This window comes from Macaca thibetana, chromosome 3 (genome assembly GCF_024542745.1).
Source record: "Macaca thibetana thibetana isolate TM-01 chromosome 3, ASM2454274v1, whole genome shotgun sequence".
In the NCBI taxonomy this organism is placed as follows: domain Eukaryota; kingdom Metazoa; phylum Chordata; class Mammalia; order Primates; family Cercopithecidae; genus Macaca; species Macaca thibetana.
The window spans coordinates 24,426,344-24,441,743 of record NC_065580.1 but is presented as its reverse complement, the minus strand read 5'-3'; the positions used below and the strand labels follow the sequence as shown (position 1 = coordinate 24,441,743).

Below are 15,400 nucleotides of genomic sequence, written 5' to 3'. Positions count from 1 at the left end.
CTAACTCTTATGCCAACCTCTGGAGTTGGGCAACATGGCTTCTCCCCTTTCTAGGCCCGTGACAGCCATCTTGCTATTACTCACCTTTGGGCCCTGTATTTTTAACCTCCTTGTAAATTTGTTTCCTCTAGGATTGAGACCATCAAGCTACAGATGGTCTTACAAATGGAACCCCAAGTGTGCTCGACTAACAACTTGTACCGAGGACCCTTGGACTGACCTGCTGGCCCTTTGACTGGCCTAAAGAGTTCCCCCTCTGAAGGACACTACAACTGCAGGGCCTCTTGTTCACCCGTATCCAGCAAGAAGTGCCTAGAGTGGACATCGCCCAATTCCCAACAGCAGTTAGGATGTCCTGTTTAGAGGGAGGGTTGAGAGGTGAAGCCAGCTGGACTTCCTGGGGCGACTGGGGACTTGGAGAACTTTTCTGTCTAGTTAAAGGATTGTAAATGCATCAATCAGCACTCTGTAAAAATGTACAAATCAGAGCTGTGTCTACCTAAAGGATTGTAAATGCACCAAACACCACTCTGTAAAATACACCAATCAGTGCTCTGCAAAATGGACCAATCAGTGCTCTGCAAAATGGACCGATCTGCAATGCATGGGCGGGGATAAATAATGGAATAAACAACCTCTCGGGTTCCCTTCCAGCTGTGGAAGCTTTGTTCATTCCCTCTTCCTAATAAATCTTGCTGCTGCTGACTGTTTGGATCTGCACCACCTTTAACAGCTGTAACACTCGCCACGAAGCTCTGTGGCTTCATTCTTGAAGTCAGCGACACCACGAACCCACCAGAAGGGAGAAACTCCAGACACATCTGAAAGAACAAACTCTATACACACCATCTTTAAGAGCTGTAACAATCACTGCGAAGGTGTGTGGCTTCATTCTTGAAGTCAGCGAGACCAAGAACCCACCAGAAGCAACCAACTCTGGACACAGCAGGACGTCAGACTTCTACCTGCCCACTCAGAATCATTTCTGCACCAACCATGGCCACCTTTGTGGAGCTCAGTACCAAAGCCAAGATGCCCATTGTGGGCTTGGGCACGTGGCAGGTAAATATGCAAATCTTTGCACAGCCTTCTTCCCTGGAGGGGCGTTTGGGTGTTTTCTCTTTCTGCATTCAGCCAGGAAAGCCTGGAGGTCGGGCAGGGGTTTGGAGAGGTGAGATTCAGTCCTGGAGCCAGGACTCCGGTTGTTTTCTTTTCTCAGAGCTGATTCAGGCTGCAAAGCTCCAAGGCTGGCTTTCCCAGCAGTGCTGAGAGCTTCTCTAGCAAGTATCAAAGTTCAAGCAGCTGTTGGACTTAAAATTGTTTTCCAGGACAGTTTCTCTCTGTCTCTCTAGGACACTTAACTGGGCTCAACGTTTCCCCAGAGTCTTGGCTGTGGGTTTGTTGTGGGCTGGGTGGTTGCCGAGAGGATGCAGAGCCCCAAGTCCTTGGCACCCCTTTGCAGATCACGTTGTGGGACTTGGGCTAGCAGAATCCATATGAGCTGGGAGCTTGTTAGAAATGCAGAACTGGCTGGGTGTCGCGGCTCATGCCTGTAATCCCAGCACTTTGGGAGATCCAGACGGCAGAATTGCTTAAGCCCAGGAGTTGGAGAACAGCCTGGGCAACATAGCAAGACTCCATTTCTACAAAGAATCAATAAATTAACTGGGCATGGTGGCATGCAGCTGTAGTCCCAGCCACTTGGGAGGCTGAGGTGGAGACTGTTGAGTCTGAGAGGTCAAGGCTGCAGTGAGCAGTGATGGTGCCACTGACTCCAGTCTGGGCAACAGAGTGAGATCCTGTGTAAAAGAAAGAAAGAGAAAAAGTGCAGAGTCTCGGGCTCCACCCCAGACTCTCTAATGGGTATCTCCACTTTAACAAGATCCCCAGGTGGTTCCTGTACACACTGAAATCTGCAACGTGCTGGGGCTGCCGAGAGCCTGGGCTGGGAGTCATAAGCTCCACCTGGCTGTGTTAATGTCAGCTGGCAAAACACGGTAAGGCACATCCAGGACTCAGTGAGGCAGGTTCCTGAGCCTCTCTTAGGCTAAGTTTGAAGTTGTTCCATCACCACCTCACTCTGCCTTCTTTGCCATTTTCATCCATGATGGCACTACCCTAACTAGCAACCAGAAGCAGTCTTTGGAATTCCTCTTCTCTCCTATCCCTCATGGCTAATGCCTATTCTGAGTCTTCTGCCTCTGGCTCTTTCCTCTGTGCCCCCTGGTTATTCCCCTCTCCTGTGCTGAACTGGAGGGCAGGACACTCTGTTACCGCACTGGGTCATTCTCAGGATACATTCTTCGTCTATCTGGGCAAAGAGATCACTTCCAGTTTGATTCATGCACACAGCGTCTCTTGTTGAATAGCAATATTTGACCAAAATCAGAGCTTCAATCCTATATAAACAGACCAAATAATCACTTCCAGAACTCCAGGGAATCTGCTCACCCTGGGTAAGTTTACCAGACAGTTTCAGAATTTTGGAATTGAATGTAAGAATTATGAAGGGAGCCATCTTCGACATGTGGGGATGATAGATAAAGGATTATGAACTTAGCGGCGGAAGTGAAGGATGGTGTAGCATAGCGGTTGGGGGTACAGGGGTGTTTCTGGATGCCTGGTGGCAGCCGTTTCTTGTCCAGGTGGTAGGGCAGCTGTGCATCTATGTTTTATGTACTTTTCAATGCTTCTTATATCCCAACAGAAGACGTTTAAAAGACTATTTTGTGAGAGATCAAGTTTTAAGTGCTTTTTGCCCCCATCATTGGCATGGCTAGTTTAGAACAAAATGTGATAATTCTATTTCCTTTCTTTTCTTTCATTCCTTTCTTTCTCTCCCTCTCTCTTGTTCTCCCTCCGTCCCTCTTTCTTCTTATAGGAATGGAAAACAAACTCTATTCCTATAAGGTTTTCTATTTCTCCTTTTTTTTCTGAAAGGATCCTTGTATAATGAACGGCCTCTACAGAGCCTTACTGTGTGTCAGGTGATGTGCTTAACTTAACATTCATTGCAGCGTGTCATCACCACAAAGGCCTCATGAGGCTGGTACTATTTTTTTTTTCCATTTTGCAGACAAGGTTGAGAGAGATTGAATCACCTGCTTAGGCCCACACAGCCAGTAAGTGTTGGAATCTGGATTGATGCTGTAATGACCATTATCCAGATCCTTATCACCATTTGGGGATATTGTCTGAAAATTCCTCTGGGTTATTTAGAGTCAAGCTTTCATCTGGGTCTTCAGAAAGTTGCAGTGGAGCCATCTGCACTCCCCGACACACCTGAAGACATTTCAGGACTAACCTGGATGAAAGGGAACTGACTTTAACTAGGACAGGACATAAGGAGATAATCATAAAATTAACTCACTTTCTTTCTCTTCTTTTGAAAACTTTTCTAAAGTTTGCCAGATATTCCCTGGCCCAGGAGACCCCAGTGAGGCCTTGGTTTGGAGAAACTGGGCCATGTGGGGCAGCCTGTTGAAGGTGATCTGGGGATAAGAGACTATGTTGGTTGCTGACTGTGGTGTAATTCCAGCTACTTGGAAGTTGGGTGGATTGTTTGAACCTGGGAGTGTGAGGCCAGCCTGGGCAACATGGCAAGGCCCCATCGCTTAAAAATAAAAAATAACACGTGTGTGATGGGCATTTCTTTTGCCTTTCAGTCTCCTCTCGGCAAAGTGAAAGAAGCGGTGAAGGTGGCCATTGATGCAGGGTATCGCCACATTGACTGTGCCTATGTCTATCAGAATGAACATGAGGTGGGGGAAGCCATCCAAGAGAAGATCCAAGAGCAGGCTGTGAAGCGGGAGGACCTGTTCATCGTCAGCAAGGTGCACATGGCGCATTGGGTGCGAGGCCTTCACTTGAAGGCAGGCAGAAGTATCTGGGTCGGGTCGGCAGCGAGATCTCTGTCAGCCTTTTCTACATGTAGCCCTTTTCATCCCTGTCTTGATAACATCCGTGGATACAATTCTATCCATACTCCAAGCCGCAATTGATAATTGAACATGTCGTTGCTGCGCCACCTGCCTGCGGGTTGGTTTTCCCACAGTGGGCTTGTCTCCATGGAGCCCTGCACTGCCCTGGGCCTCCCTGTTCCCCATCAGAGGGATCCACCATCTGCCCAGAGGCAGTCAGAGGCCAAGGGTGCAGGCAGGGCTTGATGTGTGGCCTCCCTGTCAGCACTGTGGTCTCCCTGTCAGCACTGTGGTCTCAGCGACTGTGACCCTGAGGTTCTCAGCCAGGGGGCATTTTGGAAAACAATAGGAGCATTTTTCTATTGTCACATATGGTTTTCTTTATTCAGTCTAGTAAAAGGTTAGGTACACAATGTTATAAAAAAAGAAGAGGATGTTGGGTGTAGGGGGTTGAGAATCACTGGATTTACATTATACACAACTTGCAGGAAAAATCACTGTTTCTAGGTACTTGGATATTGCATACATCTGGTGGGACAAATAGACCCCACTGTGTAGCAGCCAAGTGTGGATAAAGCCCTTATAAAGTTATCATTTGGGGCCTGACAGGCTTGATAAGGGACCTATCAGATAGGTCAGATAAAGGACCATCTTTTCCCGAAGGCCTAGGAATGCTTGACATTTAAAAGCTACACACAAGTCCTGCTCTCAGAGAGCCCACAGCTGACAAAGAGACTGAGACAGGTAAACACATTTCAAATCTGTGGCCACATTTACTTAAATGATCTGAGAGACATATAGAGTAGTAGGAGAGTTGAAAAAGTAAATTGCTTTTAACTCTTAAGACATGTCATTGACGTGCTGAGCCCTGGTGGTCTTCCACACTGTGTCGTGGATCTTAATCAGCTTTGTTATAAATGGCCTGTGCCACATTAGATCAAGGTGCAAATGTAAGAGCAGAGACAATGAGTATAATGTGGCCCTTCCTTTTCCCTGTATTAATAGCTCATTGCTACCCTCTTGCAGTTGTGGCCCACTTTCTTTGAGGGACCCCTTGTGAGGAAAGCCTTTGAGAAGACCCTCAAGGACCTGAAGCTGAGCTATCTGGACATCTATCTTATTCACTGGCCACAGGGATTCAAGGTTTGAGCAACTCCCTTTCTCAGCCTCTAGTTTCTGAGCAGGTGTCAGAAAATACTAGCTGCACTAGGACTGGTTGGTGGTATGGACTGGAGCAGGAGACCTTGCAGTTCATAATTGGGAGTGTCAGGTGGTCAGGAAGAGACCTTGGAGCAGAAAGACGCTGGCGTGGAAGGGAGGCTGAGGCCATGTGTGCTGCTGAGGTGGCCACATGCCTGCGTTTTCTTGTAGTTACGTCTGAGAGAAGCCATGATTTCTGGCAGCACAGACAAGTTGCAACTGCCATATCACCTTTGTCTTATTTCCATGCCCTGGGACTGCCCTCCCAAGAAATCCCTTCGGTTACTCTGGCTTAACTATAATCCAGGGCTTAATGATTTTATTAAGCAAAGCACACCCCAGGAGTGGCATCTTGGAGAAAAGCCCAAGTACGGTGATGCTTGAAGGAAGCCAGTTGTCATCGTGGCTCCCATTGCCTGGGGCTCTGCTCTAGCTGCTCCTGAGGGGTGGGAGAGATAAATTTCCAGCTCTCTCCCCTCCTGACCAGCGGGAGTGCTGTTGGCCTGCCATCCTTTATTCCATGTCTCTTCTAGAGGCTGCAAGGATAGAAGCTGGCCAATATCTTCCCCAGAAAACCACACCCTGGAGATCTAATCCTTATCCAGTGATGTTGTTGTGAAAGTTTGCCCTTGGGTGTACACAGGATCTAGGTGTATGAGGTGAATGTCCATGGTGATAAAGGTGGCTTCTGGAATGTACTAACAGCAAATCTTAAAGTCAATCCAGTGATTTCTAAAATATAAGAATTAATATGCTACAGGAGATATAGAGATTTTATTTAAACTCACATTCTTGTAGTATGTACTGCAGAGTCTGAAAAATTGGTATGCCCATGTGGTATTTAGCAAGAGTCAGGACTCCGAAACCTTGTTTAACAGAACCAATTGTCGTGATGCAGATTCCAGTAAACTTTTCATTCTGTATTTACAGTCTGGGGATGACTTTTACCCCAAAGATGATAAAGGTAATGTCATCGGTGGAAAAGCAACGTTCTTGGATGCCTGGGAGGTAGGTTCCAGCTTCCTCTAAGTGTGCTGGGAGAGAAATCTTCAGTTATCCATGAGACTTCCCGTTGATATGAAAGAGGCCATGTGCCTGATGCTTTCTAATTTCATCATTGTGGTTCTCTAGCTCTTCTAATATCTTCCTCATCACCTTTGGCTTTTGGGTGCATCTGATACTATTTATATTTCAAGTCTAGAACTGAGTCTTCAAATAAGACTGGAAATACGATGTACCCCACTTTGAGGAATGCACATGCTGTTCTCAAACCAGGGGAGCCATTTGGAACAGCGGGTTTGGGCCTGGTTTGCTCATAGCAGCTGAGTAACCTAGGGTCAGTTTTGTAACTCTTGTAGGGCTCAGTTTTCTCTTTTTTTTTTTTTCTTTAAAGTCTTATAATACAAAGTAGTAATGTATATCTTCAAGGGTGTGATAAAGATTAAGATGGTTTACATGCCAGGAACATTAGTCATAAAGCCCATTTAAATCATTTAACCCTATGAGACAGGGTTAACATCCCCATTTATAAATAATGTCAATAATGATATTTGAAGCCTAGATTGTTTGGTGACTTGCCCAGGTCATGTCACAATGTGTGTGGTAGAGCTGGGATTGGAACCAGACTCATCTGAATCACAAGTCCAACCACCAAAGCCGTCTTGGCAGGCAGTGAACACACATCCAGAAATCAGGGAACCTTGTAATTCCAGCAGTTTGGGAAGCCGAGGAGGGTGAATCACGAGGTCAGAAGTTCGAGACCAGTGTTGCAGCAGAGTGAAACCCTGTCTCTATGAAAAATTCAAAAAATTAGCCAGGTGTGGTGGTGTGTGCCTGGAATCTCAGCTACTTGGATGGCTGAAGCAAGAGAATTGTGTGAACCTGGGAGGCGGAGGTTGCATTGAGCTGAGATTATACCATTGCACTCCAACCCGGGTGTCAGTGCAAGATACCTGCTTCTCAGATCAAATCATGACCTGTTTCACATCCTTTATATTCAAAATGAATTAAGGGATGAACGTTTTCTCTGGTCATTTTTTATTATACCATTATGTCCTTTTGCAAATGCTAGTAGAGAACGAAGTGGAGGAATAAGTTATAAATAAACAGTGGCATATGACTCCAAGAGTTAACCATGTTATCTTGGTAGCTGTCTGTCTAAGGATGTATGCAGTTGTGAGCTTCTATTGTGTTTTACAAGGAAAATATATTAAGCCTCACCTTTCTGAAATGCTTAGAATTGACATGATTCAATTAAATGTAGCTTTTTCTGTGTATTGTTTGTTCAAAGGCGTTAATCCACAAGCACAGCATTGTTTTTTTGAGACAGAGTCTTACTCTGTCACCCAGGCTAGAGTGCAGTAGCATGATCTTGACTCACTGCAACCTCCCTTTACCAAATAAAAGGCATTCTCCTGCCTCAGCCTCCCGAGTAGCTGGGACTACATGTGCGTGCCACCACACCCAGCTATTTTTTGTATTTTTAGTAGAGATGAGGTTTCACCATGTTGGCCAGGCTGGTCTCGAACTCCTGACCCCAAAGGATCCACCTGTCTTGGCCTCCCAAAGTTCTGGGATTACAGGCATGAGCCACCGTACCCAGTCATTTGTAATGCATTTGATCAGTTTTTCTGTCTTAGTTCCTATGATGATATTAAGTATGGCAAGTATGTCAATGTAGCCTGCGTCTCACAGTGCTATGTTTCCTGAATGAATACAAGGATGACTACCAAATACAACATTTGAAAGGCATGAAAAGATATTAGTGATCAAGGTCAGAGGCTCTGATTTGAAACAAGCAGGCTTGAATATGAAAGCATTGGATGTTTATGTAGACCCACCACCAGTTGAGTAGAAACCTCATTGACCACCCTGAAGCAGAGGAGAGGAAAAAGTAAAGAAGTCAAGTTCCAATACAGGCAAGCTAACCTGACCTATGATGCACAAAAGCTTTTAAATTATCTAATTGCTCAATCGGAAGTTTTCAGGAAACTTATGATTTCATAGCTTTTAAACTCTACTGCCCAACTGAATAACTTCATCTACGTTAGTGGTTCTCAATGTTGGCTATGCATTAGAATCACCTGAAAAGTTTAAAAATCCTAAAGTCTAGGCTACAACTTGAAGGGGTGGCCTGCCCCTCCACGCCTGTGGGTGTATCTCATCAGGTGGGACGAGAGACTGAGAAAAGAAATAAGACACAGAGACAAAGTATAGAGAAACAACAGTGGGCCCAGGAGACCGGCACTCAGCATACCAAGGACCTGCACCGGCACCGCTCTCTGAGTTCCCTCAGTTTTTATTGATTATTATTTCCGTTATCTCAGCAAGAAGAACACGGTAGGAGAGCTACCGCATGATAATAGGGAGAAGGTCATCAGGAAAACATGTGAGCAAAAGAATCTGTGTCATAATTAAGTTCAAAGGGAGGTACTATGCCTGGATGTGCATGTAGGTTAGATTTATGTTTCTCTCCACCCAAACATCTCAGTGGAGTAAAGAATAACAAAGCAGCATTGCTGCCAACATGTCTCACCTCCCGCCATCGGGCAGTTTTTCTCCTGTCTCAGAATTGAACAGATATACAATCGGGTTTTATACCGAGATATTCAGTTCCCAGGGGCAGGCAGGAGACAGTGGCCTTCCTCTATCTCAACTGCAAGAGGCTTTCCTCTTTTACTAATCCACCTCAGCACAGACCCTTTACGGGTGACGGACTGGGGGACGGTCAGGTCTTTCTCATCCCACGAGGCCATGTTTCAGACTATCACATGGGGAGAAACGTTGGACAATACCCGGCTTTCCAAGGCAGAGGTCCCTGTGGCTTTTCACAGTGCATTGCGTCTCTGGTTTATTGAGACTAGAGAATGGCGATGATTTTTACCAAGCATACTGCTTGTAAACATTTTGTTAACAAGGCACTTCCTGCACAGCCCTAGATCCCTTAAACCTTGATTCCATACAACACATGTTTCTGTGAGCACAAGGTTGGGGCAAAGTGACTGGGGCAAAGTTACACATTAACAACATCTCAGCAAAACAATTTTTCAAGGTATAGGTCAAAATGGGATTTCTTATGTCTTCCCTTTCTACACAGACACAGGAACAGTCTGATGTTTCTTTCTTTTCCCTACACAACTCACACAAAATCAGTAAGAAACTCTGGGGGAAGAAAGCCAGGAATAGGTAAATTTTATTTATTTATTTATTTATTTATTTAATTTATTTTTTTTGAGATGGAGTCTCGCTCTGTCGCCCAGGCTGGAGTGCAGTGGCCGGATCTCAGCTCACTGCAAGCTCCGCCTCCCGGGTTCCCGCCATTCTCCTGCCTCAGCCTCCCCAGTAGCTGGGATTATAGGCGCCCACCACCTCGCCCGGCTAGTTTTCTGTATTTTTTAGTAGAGACGGGGTTTCGCCATGTTAGCCAAGATGGTCTCGATCTCCTGACCTCATGATCCACCCGTCTCAGCCTCCCAAAGTGCTGGAATTACAGGCTTGAGCCACCGCACCCGGCCAATTTTTTTTTTTTTTTTTTTTAATTTAGAGAGTCTTGCTCTGTTGCCCAGGTTAGAGTAGAATGGCATGATCATAGCACAGAGCAGCCTTGGAATCCTGGGCTCAAGCAATCCTCCCAACTATCTGTGATCATAGGCACTTGTCACCATATCCAGCTAATTTTTAAAAATTGTTTTTTTGGTAGAGACAGAGTCTTGCTATGTTGCCTGGGATGGTCTCAAACACCTGGCCTTAAGGAATCCTCCTGTCTCAGTCTCCCAAAGTGCTGAGATTACAGTCATGAGCCACTGCATCCACCAGTATTTTTTAAAGCTCCCTGGTGATTCCAAATTGCAGCCAAAGTTGAGAAGGGCTGGATAAAATGTTCCCTGAACATGTCATGCTCATCCCTGCCTCTGGGCTTTGCTCCTGCCTTCCTGTCTCATATGCTCATATTTTTCCCCTCTTATCTCTCTCTCTCTTTTTTTTTTTCTTTTTTGAGGACCAGTTTAAACTCTACCTGAAGGTCTGCCCTGACGGCTGCAGGCTGTGTGAATCTCTTCCTTCTCTGCCCTTTCTGACTCTGTCTATGCCGCGGTCATATTATCTGAGGCAGCCTCAGGGTCATGGTTGATGGCTCCACAGAAGGGAACCCTAGCACTTTAACTGGACTATAAGAATCCCAGAAGAAGGAAGCACATTGTATACTTTTACATCCTGACAACTTCTGGGCAGGATCTAGAACACGTAATAGATGGCTAATAAATACATGTTGCATTGGAGGCTGCTGCTAACATATATGATATCTTTAGGCAAGTTTGGAAAATGCCCAATATAGGCTAAAAATTATACAAAGATTCCCTTCCTTGGGGGTCCCTGTAGTTTCTGTACCGGGAAGCATGGCTGGATATGCAGACGGTGGGTCAGGTTTTAGCCCCACACAACTCCTTGGCCGAGTGACCCTCCCAGGGCGTAATCTGAATGCATGACCTTCCTGCAAACTAAAGCGAGTTTGGTGTGGGAGACAGTGACTCAGGACCCACAGTGAGGCTTCTCCACATGCTGCAGCCTCTTCCTGACTAACACAGCTTGCCCAGGTTTGGGTGTACAATGCACACACACAACAGTAGCTCCCTGCTATCATTTGGATTCATTAAAAATAAAATCATCTCATAAACTTGCAAATGTTGATTTTTATTTATTTTTTGTTTTTTGTATTACAAAACTTTCATATTTCCCCTGTGTAGAGAAGTATAATTTTGTATGTGTTTCTTTACGTGTAAGGTACGAGTGGCAAGAAAATAAAATCTTTACCTGTTACTCCTAGTTTTTCTTGGGCTGGGGAGGGGCAGTAGGGCTGGAACCAATCACTGATGGGAACCCAGGCCCTGGACTGAAACTTCCTGTGAATGCTTCGGCTAACCCTGTTGTGGTGGATTCTTCAGCAATTTCTGCCCCAGGGAGGACTAAGGCAAGCCAGGGTCCCTGTAGTCCCTCTGGGGCTGCCCAAAAGGTCTTCCTTTCTATGACAGGCCATGGAGGAGCTGGTGGATGAGGGGCTGTTGAAAGCCCTTGGCATCTCCAATTTCAACCACTTCCAGATTGAGAAGCTCTTGAACAAACCTGGATTGAAATATAAACCAGTGACTAACCAGGTAAATTCTCTTTAGTATAAGGTAAGGGTCTTGCCCTATTACTTCTTAAACATTGGGAGGAACGTTCAATGCTATGCCCTGAGTCTCACCTCAGGGGTCAGTGATCAGGACACTTGTGGGAGGTGTGAGGCTGATCTCATGGATTTTTTAGCAAGAATCTCGGTGGGTAGATGTTTGGCCTTTGCTTGGTGGTCTTTGGGTGTCTGTGTAGAACTCCCTATGAACAACTCCAAAAGCCAGCCAGCTTTCCCCGTGATGCGGATTGTTTGCTGTTGCAGGTTGAGTGTCACCCGTACCTCACGCAGGAGAAACTCATCCAGTACTGCCACTCCAAGGGCATCACCGTTACGGCCTACAGCCCCCTGGGCTCTCCGGATAGACCTTGGTGAGGCTTCCAAGCAGTGGATCCTTCTCTTGATAATCTTTAAAACATTATTTTATGTTTGGTAAATATTGGTATGAGACCATAAGTCACTGGAAAGAAAAACGTGTGTAAGGTAATGCGTTTGCTACAACCAAATGGGATGACTGTGGGAACAAATGGGAATTAAACAACAACAAAACAACAACAACAACAAGGGCGACATGCTTGACCCTCTGGTAATATTTCCAGTTCAACCACCCAAGAGTGAACCAGTCTTTGCAAAATGCTGAGACTTCAGAGCCCAGGGGAAGGACCCAAGCTTCCAGGTCCTCCTGCCTGTCTCCCAGATGGAGAGGCTCTGATGATCAGCTTTGAGACCCTCATTGGAGTGGTGTCCATCTGTACATGGTAGCCATGGTGATTCTTCACATCAGCATCTTTCTGCCTCTAGGGCCAAGCCAGAGGACCCTTCCCTGCTGGAGGAGCCCAAGATTAAGGAGATTGCTGCAAAGCACAAAAAAACTGCAGCCCAGGTGCCATATTTTTATTTTTCTTGTTATCCAACAACTCCTTCTTCCAGTCTCATGTTTCATTTCTTGTGTTGTCCTCAACTAACTCCTTAAAGGGGAAGAACACAGGAGCTGAAGCCATCTATAGTGTTTCCTTCGAAGTCTGTTGGAACCTCCAGGAAACATAAGAGCTGTCACTGAAACAAAGATAGCTTCTGCCTCACAGCTTCCTGTTAAGCCCTACAGCCAAGTCGCAAAGCGTGGCTTTGGAGTCTAGGGATATGGGTGCGGATGCCAACTCTACCTCTGATCAGCCTTATGACCCAAACTGCTTTCTTTATTCCTAAAAAATAAAGATCACAGGGTTGTCCCTAAGATGAAGGGAGAGAATGAAGCGAGGGGCTGGCACAAGTCTAATAGCTGCGAAGGGCTCAGTCAGTATCAGCGATTGTACCTGAAGCCACAGTGAGCTGCGAAAATGTTTTATTCTTCCTTTCCATAAAAGGAGGGGTCCTTGTAGCTGAGTGGAAACTTGATGTCCCCTTTCCACACAGGTTCTCATCCGTTTCCATATCCAGAGGAATGTGATTGTGATCCCCAAGTCTGTGACACCGGCACGCATTGTTGAGAACATTCAGGTAAGATCCCGGCTGGTTGGCCCTGGTATTCCTCAGTGGAGTGGGGGACAGGCAGACCCTCTCACCAGGATTCTCACCTCATCCCTGCACTGTCTTTGGCTCCCTCCCTTCCCACCACCCTATCATTTTCCAGCCCAGGGATCTAGGCTCTGTAGAGCTGAGATTAATGACTCATGGGCTAAAGACATGCTGGGGCAGTGCCTGGTGAAGCCCTGTCAGGTCTGAGCACAGCTGTGCCTCACAGCACCGAGAAGACCCTTAGTTGCCCCTGAGCAGCTAGGCCCTGGGCCGCACACAACAGCAGACGGTCCTGGCCTCCCTGCTCACCTCCCAGCAGCAGAGGAGGTATGAACTGTCCTTGGTGAACTGTCCTCTTGAAGGGCACATCATGGAGCACAGGGCCTGTGCACACCTGGGGCTTAGTGCCTGTGAGCCTCGTCTCCCTCTCCCTGGAACACTGAGCACTACCAATACTGTGGTTTTTGTGTAGGACTTAATTTAGAGAAAAATTTGTATCCTGTGAACATAATGGGAAAAAACTCATGTGGCCAGTTTGTGCTGTTAGAACTCCCTGCTAGAATGGCTGAAAGTCTCCAGTCACAGCAGTAACGGCCTTACTGATGATGTCCTGGAACTCCTATCTTTCCAGGTCTTTGACTTTAAATTGAGTGATGAGGAGATGGCAACCATCCTCAGCTTCAACAGAAACTGGAGGGCCTATATCGTGTGGCCGTAAGTGGCATGGAGTTAACTAGGAGCATTGCCAGGAGTTTTTCTAAACTGGTAGAGGGTTAGTTGGAAGGATTGGAAGGCTGCTGGGACTACTTGTGTCTTCAAATACAATTTTGGGGCAGTTCTGAAAGTTAAAATTGGGGTACCTGGGAATCACTGTGATGGACACATCTCTAATTGCTGCTCATTGTCTGAACTTCTGGATGTAGAGCTAGAATTGTAACAGAAGGTGTGTTGTCAATAGGCAGGAGGCGAGCATTCATTTATTCATGCATCCAATAAATATCTAGTGGTCCTCTATGTGCCAGGCATTTTCTAGATGCTTGGGTTATCATACTATACAAAGCTACTGTCTCCATGTGCTTAGGGAGGGAGGGAAGAAGACAGAACAGAAATAAATCAACTCAAAATACATGTGTCAGACAATAACAAATGCTAGACAGAAAAATAAAGTAGGGCAAAGTGGATAGGAAGTGGTGGGTGGTAGTGGGACGGATCCTTTATACGGGGTGGGTCAAGGGAGGCTTTGCTGTGAGGGATATGCCATATGCATATTTGGGGGAAGAGCATTCTTGGCATTGATAACAGCAGGTGCCAAGGCCCTGAGGTGGGATTGTGTTTAGAGCATTCAAGCAAGAAGGCCAGGGAGGCCGGATTAAATAATCTCCAAATGCCTCTTAAAGGAGGTGGTGGTAACTTTACTTTAAATCTCAGATATGTGGTTGAAAGAAAGTTTTAACTCTGGCTAGGTGGGAATCCTAAATCATCTCTTTACAATCAATACTTTCTGATTAATGTATCTAATTAAATATATCAAAGAGAGTTGTCTGGCATTTATTACTGCGAGGTCTGCAATTCAATGCCAATTTGAATTTCTTCCAATGTTTCTATAGCCAAAATGATTTTTCAGCTTTTAAAAATGGTTTCAGTATCTCAAGCGTAGCTTTCATGCCATGATATTCCATATCTATCCTGCCCACCCTTAGTATCACAGAAGCCTTTCTTCATCTTATAATGGCTTACTTTTATCAGTGCTTAACAAAGTAGCAGCTGCTTAGTGTAAAAAGGCAGGTTGAACATAAAATGGGACTCTCCCTCAAACTAAACCGCTTACCTTCCTATGAGCATTATTTCCAGTGAAGGCAATGGGTTGGTGGGCTCAGGAGTAACTCCACCTGGCCTCAAATCCAACTCTAACACTAGTTTCTTAGCTGTGTGACATTGGGTAAATTTCCTACTTTTTCTAAGTTGGTTTCTTTACCTATAAAGTGGATGATAATACTCATCGCATCAAACATCCATTGAACCTTAGCTGAGAATGTGCCAGGGTCCTGAGCCCTTTGCCGGTGCTATTATCTCATTTAACACTCATAATAATCCCCAAGCTGTCAATTGTGCTGGTGTTTCCTACCTCATGATGTTGTGACAGTGGATTGGGACAAGACTTGTCAGTTGCCTCACCTGACACCAGGCTTACCATGAGTTGTCATTCTGAGTTGTTTCCCGTACCCTGGTCACTGTCTGTCCTCCTTCCTAGCAAAGCCCTCATATCGAATTGAGGGAAGGTCAAGGTGTGAGCACCCTTCTTGTGTTCTTGCAGGGAGGTGGCTGAGAGAGCACAAATACCATAGAGTCCACCAAGAAGAATACCTTCTGAACCAGAGCTGTTGCTTTGATGGAACACAGTTTCTCCGTTTTTTTGTTTCTGCAGATCCTCTCATTTGGAGGACTATCCCTTCGATGCAGAATATTGAGGTTGAATCTCCTGGTGACATTACACAGGGGATTCTCTTTCTTCGCTGAAGCGTGACTATCTCCATCAAGTCCTATTTTAGCCAAGCTTATCTGAAATCACAGTGAACTTTGTCCTGTTGTAGGTGAGAATCGA

The 15,400-nt window shown here is 45.8% G+C and overlaps 1 long non-coding RNA gene across 1 annotated transcript in view; it reads right to left on the bottom strand.

Moving 5' to 3' along the window:
* Window positions 1–15,053, bottom strand: part of LOC126949713 (uncharacterized) — a 157,761-nt gene extending 142,708 nt beyond the window's left edge. Inside the window, exon 1 of the long non-coding RNA XR_007723893.1 lies at window positions 14,924–15,053. This is a non-coding gene — a long non-coding RNA (uncharacterized LOC126949713). The remainder of the gene's footprint in view (window positions 1–14,923) is intronic.
* Window positions 15,054–15,400: the final 347 nt, after the last annotated feature.